General features: G+C 36.8%; 1 protein-coding gene across 1 annotated transcript in view; it reads left to right on the top strand.

Annotated features, from left to right (window-relative positions):
• The window catches only part of CEP128 (centrosomal protein 128), a 217,293-nt gene that overhangs the window by 97,930 nt on the left and 92,355 nt on the right, over positions 1-27,008 (top strand). The gene's annotated exons all lie outside the window — the stretch shown is intronic.

Genomic DNA, 27,008 nt, shown 5'->3' with positions numbered 1-27,008 from the left:
AATTCAAGGTGCTGGTTATCTAAAGAACTGACTGACTTTTGTAGTTTCTACCCACCCTGTACGATTGGGCGTGTTCCATGAGGTGGCATGTTCCAGGTCCCGTCCCCTCCATTAAACTGTGTCATCTGATGGGACCTAGGAAGTATGGTTTCTCTGTCGTAGCACCTGCCCTCTGAAACAACAGTCCCCCTGAGATCTGTCTGGACCCCACCCTGTCTGTTTTTAAAAGAGCCCTGAAAACTTGGCTTATTCCCTGACCTTGGGTTACAATGACTTATGAATCCTGTGCGCTGGACCATTTTTAGAATGGGCGGATTTTCTTCTGGACATTTGTGGGTTTTTCCCCCCTCCTTGTATTTCTCTTTTAGTAATGATTTGTTTTAATTGTATGCCCCTATGGAACTGAGGGACCTTATAATAGTAATAATGATATCCATAGGTGGTATTATATGAAATAATCTTTAGCACTGGAGGATGAGTTTACTATGAGATGAGATACTATCTTTAGAATCCTAAGCTGTGATAGAGAGCGCTCATGCTTTAAAGGCAGCTTGCTGGCTCTTTTCTGTAACACAGATAAATTGAAGACAAAATTTGCTGCCCCAAGATATGGCAATGGGCACAGATCTAGATGGCTGAAAAGATAAAAATTCATGAAGAATAAGACTACCAATAGTTACTAGTCATAATATCTATATGCTGCCTTCATGTTTACAAACAAATACTCTAGCTACCAGGTATTGGGGAACGTCAGTCAAAAGGGCTGTTGTCCTCGTGCCTTGCTTGTTGATTTCTTGGAACCATCTGCTTTTTATACCATTTGAATGAGCCAGGCTCCTTTTTAAGTTAAAATTGAAAGTGTTGCTCTTTATGCATAATGAAAAATTCTGGTGGCACATCTCAAAGAAGATGTTGAAAAAGATATTTGAAAATGTTCAACCAATATGATAGGAAGCTAGAACAGTTCCCCTGCTAGAAAAGACTACACAATATTTTGTTTGGAACAAAAGCATAAAAATCAGATAAGATAGAAGTTTATAAAATCAAGTGTCACATGGAAAATGTAGATAAAGTTTAAAAAAAAAAGCCTCTTTCATAGTATTAGAAACAATACTAATACTTCCCTAGCAGGATTCTTTGTTCTAAACTGATGTGTGCTGTTGTTGCAAATATAGATTTTCATCTTATTTTACTAAAAATATCAAAAAACGTTTCTATAATTTATTTACAACCGAGGAATAGTTATCTGTAAACGAACATGAAATATTTGCATTATCTGCATCATATTCAATGTGCTTAATTTTTCAATTCATTCCTCTCTTCCCCCTCCATTGTTTCAAATGATATCATGACTGTTTTAAAATGTAGTTTTTCTGGGACAGAAAAATTCTATATACGAAGAATAACCTGTTATGCTGTTCTTTGATTTTAGTATTTATTTTTAAAAGCCTTTGGATTTATCTTTGACCCACAGGGTCTGAATTAAGTATCTTTGCATGTTTTTAGAGATGTTCACAGAAGCATTTTTGTCGACTGTTTGAACTGACAGTAGCTAAATCATGTGCATTCCATCAGCCGTCACTATTTGTTTTTTAAAGTATTAGTTATCATTGCTTTGCGCAAATATGTGTGTGTTTGCCTTTGATGTCTGATATAAATGAAACTGGAAAGCTATACTTTGTCCTCAGGCTAAAGCAGCTGCATATACAACTTACTTTTAAAGCCTTTATATAAATTGACCTTTCTTACTTTTTCTTAAATGCTGTGGTATTTTGCTTTCAAAAATGTCTGCTGGGGATTTTGAGATAAATCAGAATCTTCCTCCTGAAGTCAGCTTTGAAAAAACTGTCACAAACAAATGCTAAAGAGGCCAAAAATACTGGTTGGTTGAACATGCATGTTTCTTTATTAAACTGGCCCTGATTCTGTCACTGGACCTTCATTCCCCACATCTCATTAAAAATGCCCAGCTGACCTAGCATTTTATTTTCTTGCTTTATCACCTTTTCAGTGAAATAAGTCTGCTTTGAGTATCTTGCTGATTTTTCCCAATTTTAAACATATTTTATGAGTCAAACCACCACTTCATCTCCCTTCGCTGAGCATATTTAAGAAAAAGAGGGCAGTGATAGAGTGGGTGCTTTGTACTATGATCCAAGTTAAAGTTCCCAGCATCCTCTGGTAGCAGGGCTGTGTGAACCGTTCAAAGAAGCACTTTGAGAAGTGATCAAATTGTCATCTGAACCCACTACTTGAAGTGTGAAAGTGCCACATCCTTCTGCAGCAAGGACCCCCACCCACCCCACCCCGTGGCTGAGTGTGCCTATGCATGCCAGAGGGTTTTTCTGCCAGGACTTTCGGTGATAATCTAGGCAGTGCCGATAATACTGATCAGATGAGCCAAATTTTGACTTAGTATAAGGCAAGTTCTTAAATATTTGGAAATTCTCATACAGTATAGTTTTCAGTTTCACGATTTTAATTCTTGAAAAATTGAATGAAGAAATACGACTATTTTTAAAATCACGATCACAGTATTCACCAGTAAACTGAAGTAGGTGTATAAGTTCCTGAAAATTTTTCACTATTTTATTTGAATACACAGTTTTTCTCCATTCAGGAAGCTCAAAGTAAATGAAACTTAGTTTGTTTAAAACTAAAGTGATGCTATGAGATTAAAGAGAAGTTAAAATAGCCTCTTAGCTTCATTTACTCCTTTTCCCTTTCAAGTATCAGTTATCAACTTGCAGTGCTCCCAGAAAGGGGTGAACCCATCCTTCAGAATTAAAGCTCTGCTCTGCAATGCAATTTTTCTTTCTATGCTTTTTTACTGGCCAGGATCAATTTTTTTCTAATTTCTGGTCTGTTTGCAAGGTGGTTTCTTGTAGGCTCAAAATTATATGTGAATTAAGAGAGTGACCAGCATGCTTCTATGAGGAGTTGGGTCTATGAGTGAAGGGAAATGAACCCAAAGAAGGTACCATACTTGAATACGCACACAGAGAACTTACCAAGTTTTCTATTTTTCATATATCTGTTTTGAAAAAAATGGGGTCATTCATAAATCTGACTTCTCATTCCATTGGATTGGATTGGATTGGATTTATATCCCACCTTTATTTTGTACATTTCAAGACAATAAACATAATGCTCTCTCCTCCTATTTTCCCCACAACAACCCTGGAAGGTGGGTTGGGCTGAGAGAGAGTGACTGGCCCAAAGTCACCCAGGCACCTTCCATACTTAATGGAGAACTAGAACTCACGGTCTCTATATATCTTTATGCAGTACATCTATGGGATACATTGTCTCCCTAAATTATGAATTATATTGAGGTATGCAACTGGATGTGATTTGTGGTTCTCCAGTGTAGGTAGGAGATTCAATAAGATGAAAAATCCTTAGTTAGAAACCTGTAAACTGGAACGTCCTTTTCATAGATTTAGCTATTTGTGGTTTGAACAGAACACAAATTAATTAAAACTTACTCTGGCTAGGCTTGGGTTGAGGGAGGAAGGAAGGAATTCATGAGTAATTTCTAGAAGACTATTTCTGTACTGCACTAAGCAGTCTCATGTCTCATTGGTATGTTCTACTATAGTATAGCAGCTGCATGGGTGTTTAATAAAGGAACTTGCAGATTTTTAGCAGAGCAGAAGTGTTAGTGCTGAATGATGAGAAATAAACTAAAACAATTTAGCAACTGCTGTTATGTCACAGGCTCTTGTTTCATGGCATCTATTACCAATATAATTAGATTGCGTTATACCCAGTAGCCTTATAAAATGCACTCAAAGAGCAATAAACTTCACAACTCAAGGTGACATGGTATAATTTGTCTGAGGACTAGGAAATGAAGCTATTTGAATCCCATATATGTCATTTTTCCTTCTGCTCTTGTGCAAATGTGAATTACAATATGCAGAGCATATACAAAAACTTGAAGAGATATGCACATTTCCAGTGTTGCTAAGTGTACTCCATTCATACATTAAATGCATATAAATATGTACACATGTCTCAGTGAAGGACCTCTTTACAGAGGTGTGGCACACATAGCAGATTTATAACAACTTGACTTATTTGGAAAATAGCTGTATTTGCACTGGGGACAGATAATGTAATTTTCTGAAGTAGTGGGAATAATAAGGTCACACAAACATAAAACTCCAGAAGATGAATTTATTGAATAAAAACTATGCACACATACAGAAACTCTATTTACTTAAGAGTAGAAAAAATAATGTAGTTAATATATTACCCTATAGAGGTGTCTGCATGATGTTCAAGAAAACAAGTCATATTCAATGCATGATCTCTAGCTTTTCTGTAAAACTGAGGCGTTATAGAAATTACACATATATTGATGGATAATGAACATTTTATTTTCATGGTGCCATCAGATTGGTGTTGACTGATAGCGATTACATAGACCCTTTCCAGGATGATCTGTCTCCAGTGTGGCTGTTCAGGTCTTCCAACAGTGCACCCCTTGCTGCTGTAATCAAGTTCATCCACTTTGCTGCTGCTGGTCCTCTTTTTCTTTTGCCTTCTACCTTTCCCACCTTAATAGACTTCTCCAGAGAGCTAGGTCTTCAGATAATATGTCCAAAATGATTGGATGATTATTTGAGCTTGGTTATTTGTGCCTCAAGTCCTTCTGGGTTGATTTGTTCAATTATCCTTTAGTTTGTTTTCTTGGCTAACCATGCTATTCTCAAGAGTCTTCTCCAACTCTAAAGTTCAAAAGCATCAATAGTCTTTCTATCCTGCTTCTTCAGAGTCCAGTTTTCACTTCCATAAAGTGTTGTGGGGAAAACCATTGTCTGCACGATTCTGATCTTTGTAGGAATAAAAATGTCACAGCATCTGAATATTGTTTCCAGAGCCTTGATTACTACCTTACCAAGTGCTAGTATGCATTGTATTTCTTGACTGCTGGTTCCTTAATTGCTGATAGTCAATCCTAAAAGCAGAAACTATCCACTATTTCAATATCTTCACTGTCACTTCTAAGGTTGGTTGCTGTATCTGTTGTCATTAGTTCAATTGTTATTATATTTAATGTTAGTCTCATTTTTTTCATAGTGCTGCTTGACTTTCATTACTAGAGCTTTGCAGTTTCAACTATCTATGCAGTTTCAGCGTTAAAAGCATAGGACAGGTTATTGATGTTTATTCCTCCAGTTTTAAAACGATGCTCATCTTCCAATCTAGCCTCCTTCTCTATATATTCAGCATATACGTAGATTAAATACATAAGGAGAGAATATGCATCCTGTTCTACTCTTTTGTTGACCTATAGCCAGTTTGTCTTGTTCTGTTGGACTGTGACTTCATGTCTTGTATATAGGTTTTGCATAAGGATAATGAGATGTTCTGGGATTCCCATTTTCCTAAGGACATTCCACAGCTTGACACAGTCAACATAATTAAAGGGCTTTCAATAAACAACAAACCACACATTGACTTCTGTTTAACATTCTGATTCAAGGGAAGATGAAGCATTATTTTCCTCTTGGTCTAATTATATTTTTCCTGGACCAGTAACAAAGTGCCACAGAAATAACTGAATAGTATATTTGCTATAAATGTATATATGAAAAGCTTCATATGTAATCAGTGAGATCTGTTTGGTTTTGATCATGCTGGACATTAAAGGCATTATTTGGTTATATTGCATGCGGCAAGTGAGATAGGCACCCAACTATGATGATGACTCTGGGAGTTTTTAAAATAAATACTAAAACAATATTTAAAGCAAATTCAGTACTACACAGTTACAGTTACATTTCATTGTAACTGGGTAGAACTACACAAATAAAGAAAATGTGGAATGAAAGAACAAATATAAGAATTTGGAAGCCTGGGATATGGAAGATGGTAACAAGTAGTCTTAATGTCTTATGTGCTGGTCTTATGAATATAGCTAGCCACCATAATTGAAAGCTCAGAATAAAGAGCTGTTAGGAGTTTCAAGCTCTGATCTATGAAGTTGATAAGAAAGGCAAAAGAAATATGTGGCATCAAGCAAAGGATTCTAATATTCTTTCTTAAGAGCTCAATTCGGTTACATGATAATAATGTGCTGGACTATGACTGTAATAAATATTTGATACATGATAATAAATCAAACAGGATCAGATGCTTGCAGAAATGCCAAGTTCTTTCTTTCATATGTTAAATCAGCCTTCCTCAACCTAGTGCCATCCAGATGGCACATCTTCAGCTACATATAAAGGGTGCATCAGTTTGGAGAAAACTTCTAGATAATGAAGCATACAAGCACTTACCTGTAACAGGAATGATTTTGACCTGCAGAACTGAACAGCAGAACACATTTAATTATATTCTCATAATTTTTTTTGTTTAGATACTATCTCCATTTATTTTATTTAATTATTTGTTTATATACTGCCCAATAACAGGCCATAAATAGCTTTTCTTTTGAATGCTCTACATTCAGTCAAAACATTATAAAACAGTAAAGCTATATAAAAGCAGTGTTAAAAGCAGAATTTAACACTACACCCAAAACAAAATAAAAATCAGGAGCTGCAATGGTAATGGCAATGAATATAGTATATAATACTATATAATAATAATGTATATAATAATATACAATAATAACCACAAAAATAAAGTAGCTACAAAACATTAAAATACCAAAATGATTCTTAAAATATCTTGAAAATTAAAAATAATTATTCACCTCGTGCCAGAAAATTGACAATGTGGGCAGCATATGAGCCCCTCTGAATCATCCCTTCCATAAGTGGGGTGCTGCCAACAAAAAAAACATCCTTTAAGACATGCTGTGCGTTCACCCTAAAAGCTTTAGTGAATTCTGCCTTAAAGAAAATAAAGGGACTTACCACCTAATAATCTGACTGAAGGAGAAATTACAGTTGAAACGGTAGAACCAGAATTTCTGTGGACAGAATGTCCAGCTGGGCTCTATTATGCATAACCATGGAAAAAGGTTGCCATCAGTGCACCTATATGTGTCTTAGAAATACTTCAGCTGTCTGCTTATCCTGATGCCATGTTCAGACATTACTTCAATAAATCTTTTTCTTAGACTATCAATGTTGTAAATATTTTTATTCCTGAAGTAATCACAGGGGTAACAGACAAAAGCTTTATTCCTGGAATACCAGTTTTAGTTACATTTCCATTTTGTCCTTTATTTGAAATGGAACAAAATTCTATATCAGATGGGAAGTCCATCCCTGATATATTATGTTGGCAAACTAATGGCATTTCCTGGGATGGTCATCAGTCACTAAAGTAGACTGTCTAGTTCCTACTGTGTAACAACAGAGTAAACTGATTTCTTGAACTTTAAAGGTCAGTGCTTTCTGTTCATTTCATCCATCTTTTTTTCAGATGGATAAAATTAATTCTCTTTTCCTTCTATATCCTTTTGCTTATATTAAGAAGTAGGATAGGTCTGTGCATCCATGAGAGGTGTGTATCTTGTGTAAAGATGTTACAAGCTTATACGGTTGAGTCTCTGGTGTCTAGGTAGGCTGAAAACCCCTGGGTATAAATCTGCTGTCTGAAATGTGTTACAAGGGTTTGTTTGTTTGTTTGAGGATTTTGTCCCATTAGTGACATTTACTTTTAATGGGGTTGCATTTAATCATAACTATGTACTTAAAAGAAAATTAATGTATTGCTAAATATTTGTCCATTACATTAAATTTAGCTTTAAATTAATAAAAGAGGTAGAATTGATTACACATACTTTTACATTGTATATGTTATACAATATTGCACCAAAACTTTATTTCCCCCCTGTTATTAGCAATCCCTGGTCAATCAGATATATGTTATGTTAATTTCCTACTTGCTGATAAGATTTTTCATACAACATATAAAGTTGCAAAGTTCTGTTATTTAGCATCAAGATTCCAGCAGGGGATCCATAGTGGAAAATAAGATGGATTGCTGTACATGCTTGTTACCTTTTTACTTTCCCTTTTATCTCTCTCTCTCTCTTTTTAGTTTGTTTCATTTGCTGGCTAAAGGCCATAATAAAATTAAGTTATACAAGATTAGATTGAATTTTAAGAGGTTTTTTCTTAAGATTTTTTTAATCCATTTCAGTTTAGGTCTGTCCTGTGCTGCTCGGAAAACTCAAGATACTTGAAACACTTGTTTCTATTCCTAATAATGCCAGTTTCCAAGATCTGGTGCAGTCAGAAAACAGCATGAGCTTTGCATGTTTAAACTGGATTCATTACCTTGTCATGGTGGCATAAATATCCAAGCTGTGGTGTTTCTACATTGCCAGCCTGACAAAAAGAGGTGGCCAAGGAATTCTGAACAAGCGCCATAAAAGATTGGTTGGGGATGAGAGAATACCTGTGCTTTATATATTCAGATATGCATAGCTGAGTTAGTGCAGATTATTTTGTTGTTTATTCGTTTAGTCGCTTCCGACTCTTCGTGACTTCATGGACCAGCCCACGCCAGAGCTTCCTGTCAGTCGTCAACATCCCCAGCTCCCCCAGGGACGAGTCCGTCACCTCTAGAATATCATCCATCCATCTTGCCCTTGGTCGGCCCCTCTTCCTTTTGCCTTCCACTCTCCCTAGCATCAGCATCTTCTCCAGGGTGTCCTGTCTTCTCATTATGTGGCCAAAGTATTTCAGTTTTGCCTTTAATATCATTCCCTCAAGTGAGCAGTCTGGCTTTATTTCCTGGAGGATGGACTGGTTGGATCTTCTTGCAGTCCAAGGCACTCTCAGAATTTTCCTCCAACACCACAGTTCAAAAGCATCGATCTTCCTTCGCTCAGCCTTCCTTATGGTCCAGCTCTCGCAGCCATATGTTACTACAGGGAACACCATTGCTTTAACTATGCGGGCCTTTGTTGTCAGTGTGATGTCTCTGCTCTTAACTATTTTATCGAGATTTGTCATTGCTCTTCTCCCAAGGATTAAGCGTCTTCTGATTTCCTGACTGCAGTCAGCATCTGCAGTAATCTTTGCACCTAGGAATACAAAGTCTTTCACTGCTTCTACATTTTCTCCCTCTATTTGCCAGTTATCAATCAAGCTGGTTGCCATAATCTTGGTTTTTTTGAGGTTTAGCTGCAAGCCAGCTTTTGCACTTTCTTCTTTCACCTTCATCATAAGGCTCCTCAGTTCCTCTTCACTTTCAGCCATCAAAGTGGTATCATCTGCATATCTGAAAGCTGGACTGCATTTCCATAGTTAATGTTATTAAGCAGCTGTTTGTTTCTGAAAGTGGAATAGTGACTTTCAAACTGTTCTAAATTGTGCATTTGGATGTAACATTAAGTATTTCTTATAGTCAGTTATACAATTTTTTTTGGAAAATGTAGCTTTTCCCTAGTACAGGAATATTGAAAGAATCTTTCCTGACCACCTCAAACACATGAGTAAATTGGAAAAATACTGAATTTGATCTGTAAAGTTGAATTACAAATGTGCAAACCAGATTTTTTTTGTCCTATCTTAATTTGTTCGGCAGTATCTAATTACAAAGAACCAACAAACGGAAACAAACAGGACATTCCAAATATGTGCGTTTTATGTTCAGCCCACGTAGTCCTGAGGAAAGATTTGCATCTGTTTGTGGCCTCTCAAGTGAATTTCAGGCAGAATATACACACACACATATACTCATGGACACACAGATACACCATTCCTATTCTCATACTCAGTGTGACTAATTCCTTGCCTTTCATGACAGTCTTGCTTCACATTTAAATTGTTTCTTTATTACACAGTTATCTACTGCTCTCCACCTACACTTTGTATACATAACTGAGTTCCTTTTAATCCTCTTTCCCAGCTCACCCCTCTTTCACTTTTATGGTAGTCTTTTTATGGAAGTCAAACAATTTTGGACTGTTCAAATGTCTCTGTTTCCCTTTTGTCCCTTTTTAAAAAGTTGTGGTGATTGGCTGAATTGTTTCAAACTTGAAATGCAGAATTATAACTTGAATTTTTCATATGCTGCTTGATTAGCCTGTTGCAGTTATTTTTGAACATGGTGGTACTGCAGTTCTATATCTTGGCTTGTTTGTTCTCTTTGGACTTTATCTCATTATTTAAGTTACTTTTTTCCTATACATTATGGTTCAAAAACAGACTGCAAAGAAAATGGTTGAAAATTTGGATGACTAGTATACGGAAACATGTTTTGGACTTAATTTTATTGCCATAGTGTAGTATAGTGTGTTACATCAGTGTAACACAGCATCTGATGTTACCTTGCAAAAAAGTTAGTAACTTTTAGTGCATGTTACCCCTAGTCTCCTGCAGGGTTGGGTTGACTCTCTAATAATTCAGTAATGATATTGGGTAAGATTTATTTAATTTATTTTTTATTAATCAAATTTATATTCTACCATGTGGATGCAAATACAATATTATACTATTGTATTGTTAATGAAACAATAGCATAATAACAGTAAACATACATAATAAAAGATACTATACTTAAAAACATCAAAACTGTACCTGGTGTCAACCCCCCAATGCCCTCTGGAAAAGCTACATTTTCAACTGTTTCTGGAAAGTGGATAATGTTGGAGTCAATCAAATCTTCCACAGGAGGCCATTCTGTGGAGCTGGCCCCATTATGGAGAAGCAATACCTCTAGGCTTTAGCCCACTGACTTCACCAAAACGGGAGACAACCAGCAGCTTGTGGTCATGCCAACTCCAGTGGAGAGATGCTGACCTGCAGGTAAACCAGTGCCAAGCCATAAAGGGCTTTATAGATTAAAGCCAGCACTTTAAATTGTACTCAGAAGCTAATGGGAGGCTAGTGCAGGGCCCACAAAATAGGTGTAATATATGCTTACTGGCAAGCATCTATGCCACCACATTTTACAGCTCCAGCAGGAGCCATGAATCCAGGAGGACCCCCAAGACATGGATTTGCTTCTTCAGGGGCAGTGCAACCCTGTCCAGAGACAACACGGGTCATAGAGCAACTCTGATGTACAAACAGTAGCTCCAACTTATTAGGATTCCGTTTGAGTCTGTTCCCTCCCATCCAGATCTTAGCAGCTTCCAGGCATCAGAAGACTGATAGCATCACCGTGTTGTCTGGGATTGTAGTATATAGCTCGGTATCATGTAGATACTAAATAACGGGGGAGAACACTGACCCCTGTGGCACTCTACACAAGAGCAGCAGCCAGGCTGATTTCTTCTCCCTGATCACCACTGACTGGAACAAGCCAATGAGGAAAGAGCAGAAACACTGTAAAAAAATGCCCCCAGGTCACAGCCTCTGCAGTCAGGGTAGAATAGTACCATAGTTGATGGTATCAGAGACCACCAAGAGATCCAAAAGGACCAGGGCAGGTGCACTACCCTCATCCAACTCCTGACACAGGTCATCATCAGGTCATTAAAAAAGATGTTGCCTTATAGTCTTTTGTGTCTTAAGTTCAACTGATAGCAGCCTAATATTAAGCTATTTTTGTTCACAGACAAGTTAATTTATCATTGTCTTTATTTATACTTAAATCAAGAAGTTCTGTTATATCCAGGTAAGCATAGGTTAGCCAGTACTTCACATTAGCTGCGGAGCCATGACTTCAATATTTTCCTTAACTAAGAAATTCTAAGTCTGTAAAAAGGATTTTACTCAGTTTAAGGCCATGACCTTATATCTCTCTCTGTCCTCCCTTGATCCTTTTATTCAGTTTACATTTGTGCGGAAGTACTGATTAGCTAGTCGCTTGCTTGCTATAAGAAAGAACATTCTGTAAGTTCAAACATGGTATTTGAGACAGTTTGATTCTGCACATGGAGAAATGAACTTTGGTGGTGATAGGCTCAAAGAAAAATATGATGTCACACAGCGATAGAAGATGTTTTGAGAGGATTACTCAGTAGTTCTAAAATAGTTCTGTTGTTTAATAAATAAAGAGAAGTAATTGCACTGATACTAATAACAATTGACATGAATACTTGAATGTTTAAAGTATTAAGAAAGCAGCTGTCATACAGCTACTGTGAACTACCACTTCTCTGTTTCCATTGAACATTAGCACTTCTAAAAATCACCTTCCAAATGCATAGAATAGGATTCAGAGGTAAATTAAAGATCTTTTCAACTGTGAATACTCCTTAGCATTCTGAAATGGAAATCAAACTTGCCTCACCAACAGTCTAAAAATAGGACCCCAGAGAGCAAACTGACATGAAAAATATTTGGGAAAAATGTTCATGAGATGATGATGATGATGATGATATGTAACTTAATTATCCTGTTGCCTCTTACCTCTGGGTATTATGTGTGTGACCTCAATATAAAAGGACAGAACGGTTGCTTAAATCAGACCTCTGTGCATAGGCAGTTTCATGACCCCATGTCATGAGTACTGATGGTGAGCAGGAGAGGGCCCCTATCCAAGGGGGAAAACGCATGCATAGTACTGAGGAATTAAGCAGCCATTCAAAGAGACACAGATCAGACCCGCCTTAACTTTTGGGGTTTATCTGTCTGGGTTTTTCCCACGCTTCTTCAGTTTGTTAGGATTTTCTGTCTTATGTAGCAGTAATAAACACTAGAGACCTATTCCTCATCTCAGCGTGATTCCTGACTGTTAGGACATCTCACCTCTCCAAAATGTCTTTAAAAAGAAACTAGATCTCTACTTGTTTATGTAAATTATAGAGAAGAGCGGCATTTTTTGTCTATACGTTTCTGTAAGAAGCAGAAGTACATTTGAGAAAAACATTATATTGGAAGTTGCTATAATGGATGAAAAGTGGTTCCCAATATATTTGAGGTTTATTGACCTAGACTTAAGAGCATTTTTTAACCTCTCTGGCATTATTCCCGTATGTGCATGGACATTATCAATATGAAATTAAAAAAGCAAGATAATTAATTTTATATTTTGTATAGAGCTTGTTTTCCATTCATATTATGCATATTAGAAATGAGGAAAAATAACTTTTAACATCTGTAAATATTTTGAAGTATTAGTTTATGTTGTCTATTGCAGATTGATTTTTCTTAACCTCGTGACCATGGTTGTGTGTTTTGAGAATTCATGTTTCTTCATAATCTCATAAAAACTTTATTTGGCTGTTCTTCACAGTTAATAGTTATCTAATGTGAGATCTGTCCCTAGATTAGTGCTAATCATTGTTGGCTTTGATTAAAATTTGCAAGTGATTTCAGAATCTGGTTTCAAATCATGGTTAGAATTAACTGCTCTGCCAATGACTGGGGTCAGCCAGTACACAAAATATAATTCATTTAAATATAATTTACTGAGTAAAGCCCAAGTGGCTTGGGTTCACACAACACATGTGTTGTGAATGGAGTTCACTTGGCAACCAGCAGAAAGTAGACATTGCCAACATAATTCTTAGGCAGCTTCAGATTTCCCCATCTCTTCATGAAAGAGATGCTTTCATAATGACAGGAACATTTCTTCTTATGTCCTCCTCTGATAAAAGGTTAGAATCCTCAAAAACCTGGGAAAAAATCCAAGAAATCAAGCAGGCATCAACTCGGCTTAGGAAATAAGTTACAAGTTTAGCTAAGAATATTGTGTAAGATTATTAGTTTGTGTGTGTTTTTAAGTCTAATATTTGTTTCCGGTATTTATTCTCTCTGTATAAGGTCAGTGTAAGGATTGCCTACCCTAACAGACTCAGACTCACAAGCAGGAACTTAATGATATCTGATTTATTAAAGAATAGTATGCAAATACAGAGAAAGCTGAGAATGAGCAAAAGCGCACCAAATACAAACTAAAAACCCTCGGCTCAAACGTAATCCTTCCCCTTGCCCTGCCGTTGCAAACTCCCCCCGCCCCCAGGTGCTGGTAACCGTTTCTGTTGATGTCCTGGGAAAGGAACCTTGAACACACGAGATAACCCAAACACATTCCAATCCAGCTGCTAACATATAACAATACCACGAGATGGAATCCTCCTCCCCTCCCAGACGAAACACGCATCAGCCAAATGACATGCGAAACATTACGATGTAACAGTAACATTGGAACGGTGAACATGACATACCGCCCCCCCAAAAACACTAAGGAGCAGGTTTCAGAGGATAAGCTAGATGAAAGCATCTAACTGAAACAGGAGAGTGAACATCACGGGCATACACCCACTCAGGGTGGGGAAAGTGTTTCCACCGAATGAGGTACTGCAGGGTGCCACGAAGTCAGCGAGAATCAAGGACCTCCTTCACCTCAACATGTTGCTGTCCGTCAATCGTGATCAGAGCAGGAGGTGGGGGTTGCGGATGCCAATGATCGGAGTGGTTGACAGGCTTGAGCAAACTGCAATGAAAAACAGGATGTAAACGTTTCAGATTGTGTGGCAAATCCAGTTTAAACGTGACAGGGTTCACAACTCCTACAATGGGAAAAGGACCAACAAACTTAGGAGCCAACTTCTTCGAGGGCTGAGGGGACTTAATGAACTTGGTGGAAAGGTAGACCTTATCACCAACTTTAAAAGCAGGTTGAAGGGCTCGTCGCTTATCAGCGTGCAGTTTATAGGCAGATTGGGCATCAGCCAACGCCTGCTGAATCACTGGCCATGAATCTGCCAGTTAAGCAGCCCAATCAGAAGCAGAACAGGGCTGTGCGGTGGGTTGAGGCAACTCAGGAATGGGAACAAAATCCCGTCCAAAAACAATATGGAAAGGGGTGTGCCCTGTGCTCTGATGGACGGCGTTGTTATAAGCCACCTCAGCAAAAGGTAGCAGATCAACCCAATTATCCTGCTGATAGTTGACAAATGCCCTCAAAAATTGCTCCAGGGTCGAATTAAGAACCTCCGTAGATCCGTTAGTCTCTGGATGTGACGCAGTGGACAACGCCTGCTTGGTGCCCACCAGCTTCAAAAATGCCTTCCAAAATTGGGAAGTGAACTGTGTCCCGCAGTCCGTGACCAAGCGGGAGGGGCTACCGTGAATCCGGTAGATGTGGATTAGAAAAAGGTGGGCCAATTGCTGAGCAGACGGAATAGAAGCACATGGAATGAAATGGGCTTGTTTGGAAAAGTAGTCCTTTACCACCCAAATCACAGTCTTTCTCTGACTAGGAGGCAAATCCACAATGAAGTCCATAGAAGCCTCCTCCCAAGGACGAGAGGGGCTGGCCACCGGCTGCAGCAGCCCGTGCGGCTTACCCCTCTTCCGTTTTGACATGGCACAGACAGGACAAGAAGCAACATAATTTTTTACATCACGTCTTAATGTGGGCCACCAAAATTGGTGGCGTACCAGATGCAAGGTTTTGACAAACCCAAAATGACCAGCCACCTTATCATCATGAGACCTAATCAAAATTTCCCTTTGCAAACTGTCAGGGACATAGACAGTCAGTAATTGTGTGCTTTTGAAACTTGGAACCACTTCACAGCAGACTTGCTTCTAAACTGAAGCAAATCAGCATCATCTTGTGATCTGTCAGAGCTTTATATTTTCTTATTTATTTATATCTATATTTGCTCTATGTAATTTGAACAGCTCTATATTTTATCTCCATTTTCATATGACTATTAAAAGCTAAAAAGGCATTTTTACATTCTCTCTTTTCTACCCCCTTCCCTCCGAAGTTTGGTTTTATTTATCTCTTGTGAGATTGGTCTGACCCTAAGAGGGAAAAGTTTGATTCTCCTAGCCATCCCTCTCAGTGCTATTTGGTCAGGAAGCAACACTACAGAAATTATGTATTTATTTATTTTCATTTTAATTAGCCAGAAAGTAACAAGGATGTGAGGACCTTATGTATTTCACATACCAGGATTAGGGGAAGACACCAGGTGAAGTGCCCCTAAAAGATTAGATGGTGGCAGCAACAAGTACCAAGCTGCATACCAAGGCAGGAGTTGAAGCTAGGGAATATAAGGCTCTTGAAAGAGGAATGTAGAAATTCCAATTTTTAACCCATGGGCTTAACTATACCATGATAAGCCATAAACAATACTTTACAAACTAGAATGACTCAATTCATACATGCTAACCCAAAGCTAAAGAAATCACAGTTTACTTTAGTACGAAGTAGGAACTCAGCCAGTATAATATTCTGCCTTGATTAATGCTGAGGATGGAGAGGGATTTGCTCACTGATGACAGAGTCTGTATGGGAGCATGTGCAGTCATTCTTATTTTTATCTACCCAATGGAATGTTTGAAAGAAATATAAAAGGACTTGGGATTCTGTACCTCTGTATGTATGTCATCAGATCTGAAGCCAAGGCCTGCAGAGAAAGAGAAAAAATCTAGAACAAAATTTCCCAATGCATTCCTCTGGAATTCCTAAGCATACCCCCATCCTGACCATGCTCTACATGCTTCCCATATCTTGTTTAATCATGGCTGAGAAATCATAAGGCATTATAAGCTTATTTGGATATATTCTTAGAGGTATAGTTCAGACTTTTATGCATGAGGCTAATGCTCTCTATATTTTCTACCTCCAGTGTAGCTTTGAAGAGATCAAAAACATCTGTTTTCATTTTCAATCAACCATCATTTGCCATTACATCAAAGACAGGAACTGTATTCAGCTTTAACTATGGCTTATCCAAGCAAGCTAGGGAGAAGGAGTTCATGAGGCCACATTTCATTCATATGACACCGAATCCTAGTATTACACTCAATTGCATACTAGATTTTTACTTTGTCTAGTTCATAATTGTATTTACAGTGAAAAAAAGTGTTTTTTTCAGTTGGATGGTAAGACAAGTTTCATATAAGTTTAAATATTATTTTTTATAACTTTATCATGGTATATTCTCTCAAGTTACAACTCCTAGAATAGTCAGAGCAATATCCTGAAATGCTTAGAATGTCCATTGACATTTATATGATAGCATATATAATTTTTAAAGAGAAAGATAGGATACAAATAATATATGACATTACATTATAATGTCCTTTTCATTTTTGACATTTTAATTAATTGTAATTGATTAATATTAATCTTTAGAGCTTTGCCTAAGATACTTTAGCATATATTTTATAACAGCATTTTATTTATTTATTTATTTGTCGAATTTTATTACAAATCTATTATTTTATGCAGGCCTGCCTTTTCTTCAAATAAAAAGATGGAAAATAAATTGTTTAAATTAATAAGTAAATGTATATTCAGAAGTAAATACTATTGCATCCCATGGAGATTACTGTCGGTTAAGAATATGTAGATTCTAAAGAATGAATCTTTAGTATCTTCTTAAAATCATTCCCAGGGCAGCAAAAAAGATATTACTAAAGAGTCAAGATTTCCTGAGGTCATGCATTGTTAAAAGGAAATGGGAAACATCCATTTTATAAACATCAAAAAGGGACAGGATATAATTTCTAGAAGTAATATTATCACTAATTGTATCAAAAAGAAATGTAATTGTAAATGAGCTTCCCATTTTAAAAGGTGGATGTTCTTTGGGACTGTTGTATATTGTGAACACCACCAAATTAAATCTGGGTCTACCTAGTGTTAGTGGCTCCCTCCCTCTAATACTCATACATTATACTTCAGGTATCATATTCATGCTGTACCTATGTCCATTCACTGATAGCTGTTTAAGAATCTATGGGAATGTTTTCTTTAAAACTTTCTCTAACACTACCATCTTAATTCAAAGAAATAAACAGATAATATAGTATTGTATATTACATTTTAGGTATTACTTTCCATTGTTCTTTACTGAATCTAATTTATATGAATAAGATATGGATGTTACATGTAATAATCTTTACCTAATCCTTATTTAAAAAGAAATACCTTATAGCTCTTTTGACACTGAAGGATTTTTTGAATATGCTTTATGGGAAATTATGGCTGCAGTCCTTAAACACTGAGATATTCAGGTTTGTAAAGTCAATGGAAGTTATTTTAACACTGTTTGGAAGTAGAATCAGGGCAGATCCACAAAAGCATCTTTGATGGATGACCATCTAGCATCTTTTTGAAGATCTCTAGAGAGGAGACTCACCAACTAATCTGGCAGTTTGTTCCTCTGGCTGACAGCTTGTATAGTCAGGAAGTTCCTCCTGATGTCTTGCTTGAATGTTCTTCCTTATAGTTTTTATTTATTAGTTTTGATTTTGTTATCTACAAAAATATGGCAAATAACAGAAGAAGAATATGTAAAGGTTCTGAACCAAACTATGCCAGCATATCTAGAGAATGACACAGTGGTCGACAAAATGGAATGGTCAGTCTACATACCAGTACCAGAGAAAGGAGACTTAAGAGAGTGTTCAAGCTATTGTAAAATATCCTTAATTTCATATGCTAGCAAAATAATGCTTAGGAGTATCCAACACAGATTAGAGCCATCCATGGATAGGGAGATGCCAGATGTTCAGGCTGGCTTTAGAAAAGGCCAAGGAACATGAGACATTATTTCTGATGCATGCTAGAAAATTGAGAAAGCCAAAGAATACCAAAAAGAAGTCATATCTGCTTTTTGATTATACAGGAGCCTTTTATTGTGTTGAGCATGTTAAGCTGTGGAATGTGCTTAGAAAAATGGGAATCCCAGAACATCTCACTGAACTCATGCAGAACCCTTAATAGGTGAGGAAGCCACAGCCAGACAGAACATGGTGAAATAGACTGGCTCTAGGTTGGCAAAGGAGTGAGTCAGGGCTATATGCTCTCCCCTTATTTATTAAAACTACAGTATATGTGAAATATATATTGAGGGAAGCTGAATTTGAAGATTACATGGTTTTAAAATTGGTGATGACACTGATGAAAATTCAGATGAATTACAAGCTTTAGTAATGAAATTCAAGGAGCACAGTGAAAAAAATGGGACTGTGATTAAATATAAAGAATACTAAAGTCATGACAACTGGTACAGCAACCAGCCTTAGAACTGACAAAGAAGATATTGAAATGGTGGATAATTTCTGCTTTTTAGGACTGACTATTAATAGTAAAGGCGCCAGCAATCAAGAAATACACTATAGACCAGCACTTGATAGAGTAGCAATGAAGGCCTTTGAAAAGATATTTGGATGCTGGGATGTGTCTATACTTACAAGGATCAGAATGGTACAGCAATGGTTTTCCCTGTGACACTCTATGAATATGAAAGTTGGATTTTGAAGAATCAGGATAGAAAGAATATTTATGCTTTCAAATCTTAGTGTTGGAGAAGACTCCTGAGAATACCATGCATAGCTAAGAAAACTAACAAATGGATCATTGAACAAATCAAGCTAGAGTTCTCACTCCAGGCATAAGTGACCAGGTTCAAATTATAATATTTTGGACACATTATTCTCCAGGGTTCTGGAGAAGTGTATAAAGTTCGGAAAGGTGGAAGGAAAGAGAAGAAGCAGGGGACCGGCAGAAAGGTTGATGGACTCATCACATGGTGATGGGTGCACCATTGCAAGACCTGGAGGAGGATCTATCTATGTGGTTGCTAAGAGCTGACACTGGTTTGATCACACACAAATCAGATCCTGACCTCTGGACTAATAGAGAATAAATCTACTCCTTCTGTATGACAGTCCTTCAGATATTTGAAGATTGCTATGGCATCTCTCCTCAATCATCTTTTCAATAGGTTAAATATAATCAGTGTAAGGAATTCTAGGAGTCTGGAAAATAAAACATGGCAGATGAGGACCAGATAAACCTTCTGTTAAGTCAGTGTGAAAGAAGATCACACCTTAATATACTGACTAATAAATTATTGCTGTAGTATAATTATTTAGTTTACAAGATTCTGTAGCCTAACCCTTGTTTCCTAGCATTACAATGGATTAATGAGACTCTGTGTGAATCTACCTTCCTTGATCATGCACTGCAATTACAGGCTTGATACCCAGATTCTTTAATTGTTCCGTATAGGTCTTGGTTTCCAGATCTTCACTATTTTGGTAACCCTCTTTTGAATTTGCTTCAATTTGTCACTGTCCTTTTGAACTTGTGGTGCACAGAATTGCACACAGTACTCCAAGTTGGAGTCTGACCAAGACAAAATAAAATGGAACAATGATCCCGTGATTGTTTCTCTGTGTTCCTGTTAATGCATACCAAGACAACATTTGCCTTTTTAGCAACTGGATTACATTGCTGATTCATGTTTAACATGTGGTTGACAAGGATATACACATGTTGTGCTGCCAAGCCAGGTGTTTCCTGTACATCCTGTACTCATGCCTTACATTTTTCCTACCCAGATGCAGAACTTTACATTTGTTCTTGTTAAATTTAATTTTATTTTTTTCAGCCCTTTGCTCATGCTTCTCTAGATATTTATGAACCTTCCATCTAAAGTATCAGTCCTCCCTTCCATCTTTGTATCATCTGCAAACTTTAAAAGCATCCCTTCAACTCCCTCAGCCAAGCCATTGATAAAAATACATGCCACTCAATACTTCCATTCAGCTTGAAAAGGAGCTGTTAATGAACATTCCTTTAGTGCAGTCATTCAGCCAACTATGAGTCCATCCAACAATAATATCATCTACTTTATATTTTGTTAATATGAGGCACTCTGTTGAAAGTTCTACTGAGGTCCAGGTACATTATGTCTACAGCATTCATTTCCCTTATCTACTAAGCTAGTAACTATAAGAAGGAAATATGATTAATCTGGCATGATCTGTTTATGACAAATCCATGCTGTCTCCTGTTCAAAGAATATGAAAGGGGACACACATTGAGTTCCTTATACTTTGTTCATGTCAGGCAGACTTAAAACAGATGCAGCTGCACCATATTTTTTCTGCTAACTAGATTTCTATCATGCCTGTTTTGAAATAACCCATGCAGTCATCTTGTTGTCATGGCTGTATTGATATATTTTATCAAGAGTTATATTTTTTTATGTAAAACAGCCTTAAGTTGTTTGATTTGATTAAAGTTTGATTAAACATGTAGCATTTTTCATTATAGTATGAAAAGTGCATGCTCTAATACTTTTTCTGGTACTTTTTCTCTTTGTTGTCAGGACCAGTCCCAAGAAGGCCTACTCTAAATACATTAATTATGTCTTGGGGACATACGCCTTATTCTTAGAAAAAAAAAAGTTGAGAGAGCATTTGTTTTTCTTTAACAAGATTATTTTTAACACAAATGGTTTCCATTAATTTGTCTTGTTTTCTTTCCATCACTACAGATACATTGGTTTAGATCTGGCAAATTGTATAGAAACTTAATTAACATATTCTGATTTAAATAAAAATGTGTAAGTCTCTGCATAATTGGGAAGTTGCTATTGTTCAAGGTCAAATTTTTATGTCTGTCTAGATTAATTGCCTGCTGCCTTTAATTTAGTCAAGTGGGAATTGTGAAAATTGCATATAAATCTCAAATGCATGTCCATTTTGATATGAAAAAAGAACTTAAAGCTTATTTAAAAAACAGTTATGACTCTCTTGCAAATTGTGTACTTATTTCTTGTAAAATTAATCAAATAATCAAATAATTTATTCAAAAAAGAGAAAAAAAATTGTTTTCTCCCTTATATCCCTCTTTCCCAGGTCATTCTTTCTATAAACCAATAATTTGGCCCCTGTTGTTTCCCTTGAGTGCTGAATTTTATGCATGCATATGTTAGTGCGAAGTGTTCTTTTATTTTCAGTTAATGGTTTATATTGCTTTGATGGATTTATCTGTTTGCATATTAAATTTTGTTTTAATCAGTGAAATTCTTTGCCACCCTGCTTTCTTTGCTGTGCCAATTCCCCTCCCATTCTCACAAATTTCCTCTTAACAATATTTCTTACAATTATTTTTCATTGTAGTAATAAGGTATCAGTGTTCCTTCCCTATTCACAACCATTTCCATTGTATGTCCTAAGAAGGCAAGGTTCTAAATTTAACAGTTTCCCACAAGAGCCAGGCATGCACTTAATTAAAGAGTATTTTCTCCTAGGTTGGCTGCATATAGATGATTTAATCAGGAACTTCCATCACTTTTTTCTCTTAGCAGGTATGCCAAGATTACCTGAAGACTAGTGCTGGTCTGATTTTATATCTCTATGGCTTCATTATTGTCTGAAATAGATTAATTTAGCTAAATCATGTCTGAAAGTCTTCAGCCAATTAACTCAATTCCTCAATAATGGGATTTGCACCTGACTCTTGTGTGAAGATTGATAGTTTGCACTTAAAACTTCCTTAACATTTTGAAAACTTCAGACTACTGGCTCTAAGTCTCTGTACACATAAAGTAAGACTGAGGTTAGTGCCAGCTGGGCACAGTTCTTGAGCACTGCAACTATCCAATCAACTCCTTCCCAGTCTCATAAAGTGAATCCAGGCCGCTGCATCATACAGAATGATGCAATTCTTTATGTTAGAGTACATTGATGCATTTCATGTTCTTAAAGTAGTAAAGGCAGTTTACCTTTAATAAACTAATAAAATAAGTTTTATGTTAATATAATATAAATCATATTATAATATTATATTATATACAATTATTTATTAGCTTTGATAAATTTATGAAGAAACAAATGGGAGGGAATCATTTGTTATCTCAAATTTTCTTCCAATGGCTTCAGCAATTCCACAAATTTTAATCTATCGATTGGGAATAAAAATAATTATAGAGCTTTTAAAAGGACGAATGATCCCAGTAGTCAGTGGGCAACACTCTGTTTTAAAAAATGGGAATTCAATAAAATGACATTTCAGAAGGGGAAAAATAATAGTACATTATTTTGTGGTGCTTGTTTCCACTTTCCAAAGCTATTATTATGTCCCCCAGTTTCAGAACTGAAGTATCTTCTCCTTATGCATGCTTTTAGAATAGTCTGTCTTCTAGGCAGATAATCTGGCATTCAAGATATTATACCTTTTATGCTAGTTGAAAAGTCCTAGTGTTTAAATTCATTGTCAAATATTAGTATTCTCAAGGTGAGACAGGTAATAACATAAAATGTGTAAATAATACATGGTATATATTTAGGATAAAATGTGTAAGTTATGTTTTCTGTTATGAAGCTACATCCACAGTAATGTATAATGGTTTTGAGTTTCACAATCACATTTATTGAATTTAAGTTACAAGAAGGGAGATTTTGGTTTAACATTGGAGAAACTTCAACAATAAAAGGAATGTGCCAATTACTTCAGAGAGGGTGAACTACTCCTCAGCTCTCTGTTGGGAATACTCTAGCTCTGGATTGCCCACATTAATCTCAGATTCTACATAGCCAGTAAAGCTGTCTTACAATATTTATCATCAAATCAAAGACAAAGCTAGTGGCACTTATGGCCTAGCATTCCAGTTTTATGGTGCCCTACAGAAAGACTTTTAAAATTCTTGCATCAACAGAATGAGTTCAGATCTCTAGAATTACATGGATTATATCTTAGCATACAGAAGGAAATTGCTAATTGTCTCATTGAACTATTCATTTTCTTCCAGAAAATCTAGAGAAGTGGTGTTCTTCTAGATGATTGAATAAGTACAGATATCCCTATCCTCAAAAATAGAGAAGAGTACTGTAACGGTTGCCTATTCTAAAACACTATCAGACTCATGAGCAGGAATTCAAAGATATCTGATTTATTAAAGAATAGTATTCAGGATCACAGAGAAAGCTGAGAATGATAAAAGCATGCCAAATGCAAACTAAAAACCCTTGGTGCAAATGAGATCCCTCCCCCCGTAGAATTGTCCCAGGCTCACAATCCCAGGTGTTCCTAACGGCTTCTGATGGTCTGTGGGAAAAGTCCTTGAGCAGAGCACATAACCCAAACACATTCCATTGTAATGAACACAGATACAGAGCTTGGTACAAGGTTTCACAGCAGCTCCCTCCCAACAGAAACATGCGTCAGCGCCATGGCATGTGAAACGTTACAATGTATACTGTACGTTGAAACAGTGAACATGACAAGTACAATCTGGGAAATACAGAAGCTAGGCTGATATCAATACCTGGAAAGACAGAGCATGTTATAAAATAATTGATCTACAAACACCATGAAAACAATTTATTTATTTATTTAGATATTATTTATTTATTTATCAAATTTATACGGCCACTCATCTCACACAAGGTGACTCTGGGCAGTGTACAATAAAACCAACTATCAAAACCAAATATAAAAATGAATTAAAGCAATTAAATAATCAACTTAAGTAAAAACAAGATTGTGAGAGGGTTAATTAAGATGTCATATGTGGTGCAACCAACATGTGGGCTCTCTGCTGTCAGGGGTTCCCCAGGCCTGATGAAAAAAAAAAACATGTTTTGAGGGCTTTCCGAAAGGCCATAAGAGTTGTGGCTGAGCTCACCTCAAGAGGGATGATGTTCCAGAGGGCGGGTGCCACAGCGGAAAAGGCCAGTCTCCTGGGTCCTGTCAGATGGAACTCCTAAGCAGACAGGACCTGCGACATGCCTTTCCTGCTGGACCTGATGGGATGGGTAGATGTAATTGGGGAGAGGCAGTCCCTCAGATAACTTGGCCCCATGCATGTAGTGCTTTAAAGATCAAAAACCGCATGTGGAATTGCACCCAGAAAAAAAGAGGCAACCAATGCAGCTCATGGAACAGAGGTGTAACATGTGTCTTTCTAGGAACACCCGTAACTGCCAGTGCCACTGCATTTTGCACCAGCTGAAGCTTCCGGATACTCTTCAAGAGCAGCCCCGTGTAGAACATGTTACAGTAGTTGATTCAGGAGATGACTAGGGGATGAGTAACTTAGTAGAGCCTCATGATCTAGGAATAGGCACAACTGTTGCACAACATAAAGTTGTGCAAAGGCCCTCCTGGCCACCACTGCCACCAATACTGCAGATTGGTAGAAAAAATAATTATTAAATACACACACAATGTGGGTGATTTCCAAAAGTAAAACACAATAAAAAACTGGATGGAAGCACTGGATTTACAATGATTGTGGAAAGGGAGTATGTGTGTTATTTCTCTCTGGAATTCTCAACAGATAAATGGAAGAATTCTACATTCTTTCATCAAACTCTATTGAAGATCTCATCCCCTTTTTCCTACCACCTTTCTTATTAGAACTTTTAAAGAGAGGGAAGAGCCATACAATGGTTGTTCTATTTTTCTGGCCTTCAAGTATGGAGTGCAGGGCTATTAAGAGTGGGAGGTGGAACGTGGAATGGCTTTTCTCTGCGTCAGTTGCCCTACTCAAAAGCCAGATAATAATGCTGCTCTGTGTGGCTGTTTTGAGGTCAGCAGCTTTTTCTGTTGCTTGAGAGGGGCAAAGTGCTTTCTTTCTTTCTGCTTGCCTAACGAACTGTTGTATTTCTGCTGCGTCTGCTGTGTGACTGGGAATTTGGTCTTATTCATGAGCCTAAGGGAACTCTCCATGATTAAGTCATATTTAGTGATACTCCCCTTTGTATCTTCTTTCTGGGGAAGCCATGGAGTTTGGGGATAAATTTTGAGTCAGTAATGGGTTAAATGAGAGAACAGAAACACAAAGTAAACCTAGGGAAGAAAAAGATGCCATTGGTTAGGCCTGCTTACAGGGCATTAACTTGTTCTTGTTGGAGTTATTGGATAATCAGGCATTGATTGTACCTGGAACCAAAAATTGCAGTTGGTGAGTAAACAACATTCTTCCTCCCTCCGACAGAAGTCCCTCTTATCCATAGAGTCCCCACTATGGATAAAAAAAGAGATGTATGTCCAAATCTGTCTCTCAAATCAAAATAATCTCTATGACTAAACTTTTACAAAAACTAGTGTAATATTACAAAACATACATGAGCTAATAGCCTAAGTGGCCCTAGTTAACAAAGAAAAAGTACTTTGAAACATGTAAAAGAACCAACAGTGAATGCTTTTCTAAATCTGTGATTGATTATGCTAATATTTATTGCTGCATTCATAGTATTTGCTGATACATTCAACAAATAACAGAGAGAAAGATCTCTCTTAATTGGCCACATTGCCAAACAGAAGTATTTGCAAATAAATATATTTGAATTAAGGAAAAATGAAATTAGGCCACAGTCTTTTAGGACACTTAGATTATTCTAATTCTAGATTTTCCGTTAATATATAATTATTCAAATCTAATTGCAGGGATCACATACTATTTTAACTGAAAGATCTCCTCCACTGAATAAATGGTTAATGATGCCAGCATTGAAAATGCTTTTCACACATTGTTGTGTGAGAGTGATGTAAATAACACAGCATGGTCAAAACTGGGAAATCTGGAGTTTGCAGTACCAAAACATCTTGGTAGTGCCAGGTTGGGAAAAGTGGCACCAGATATGTCTGGGTATTTTATTGAAAAGGGTGCTTGAATCTAGAAGAGTGACTTCCTCATGGAAACCTATTGTCTATCCCTTTGTTTTATCTAGCAATATTTTGTACTCCATAAACATGTACTGAGGCTTTTTAATAATCAAATTGTTTTGAGAGTATATAGCCAGCAATTATATAAGGTTAGGCTAGACAACCTGAGAATGATATTTAAAGCCCATGCAAAGTAATATTGTCTTTGGAGGAACAACCCTGAGACAATTGCACAAAGCAAAAACCTCCTTTTTTTTCTTGGTTTAGTTCCTTACTTGCTGAAAGAGAGACTGTAAAGAGAGCTCATTTCTCAGGGTGACTATATATCTGTCTTGTAAGTTTTCATTACGAGGTTTAAAAGAAAATCCCAATTACAACAGTATGGAAGAGTAAAAGTGGTTCTACAGTTGGTTGATACTGCGCTTCACTGCCTATAACTCTCTCCTGCTGAAATAGTATATAACCATTAGTTGTTTTTTACACAGTTAATGCTGTAATACTGGAGAATGTTTAGCCTTTATGCCCTTATTCCTTAACTATCAATTTATTAGAGCCTTCATACCGATGGAAAGAGTTTCTTAACACCTTGGGGATTATGGAGCTCAATGTGACTGCCTCTCAAGAAGAAAGCTGGGCAAAGCCTAGCAGGATTTAGAGATGTAAAGATCTGAGAAATTTTGAAAACAAAAAATAAATAATGAAATGTAAAATGAATGTGTTGGGAAAAATTAAAATGTGTACTTACTTCCTTGCTGGTTGGG

Source organism: Candoia aspera, chromosome 1 (assembly GCF_035149785.1).
Source record: "Candoia aspera isolate rCanAsp1 chromosome 1, rCanAsp1.hap2, whole genome shotgun sequence".
NCBI lineage: Eukaryota > Metazoa > Chordata > Lepidosauria > Squamata > Boidae > Candoia > Candoia aspera.
Note: the sequence above shows the minus strand (reverse complement) of the source record. Positions and strands in the feature narration are given on the sequence as shown.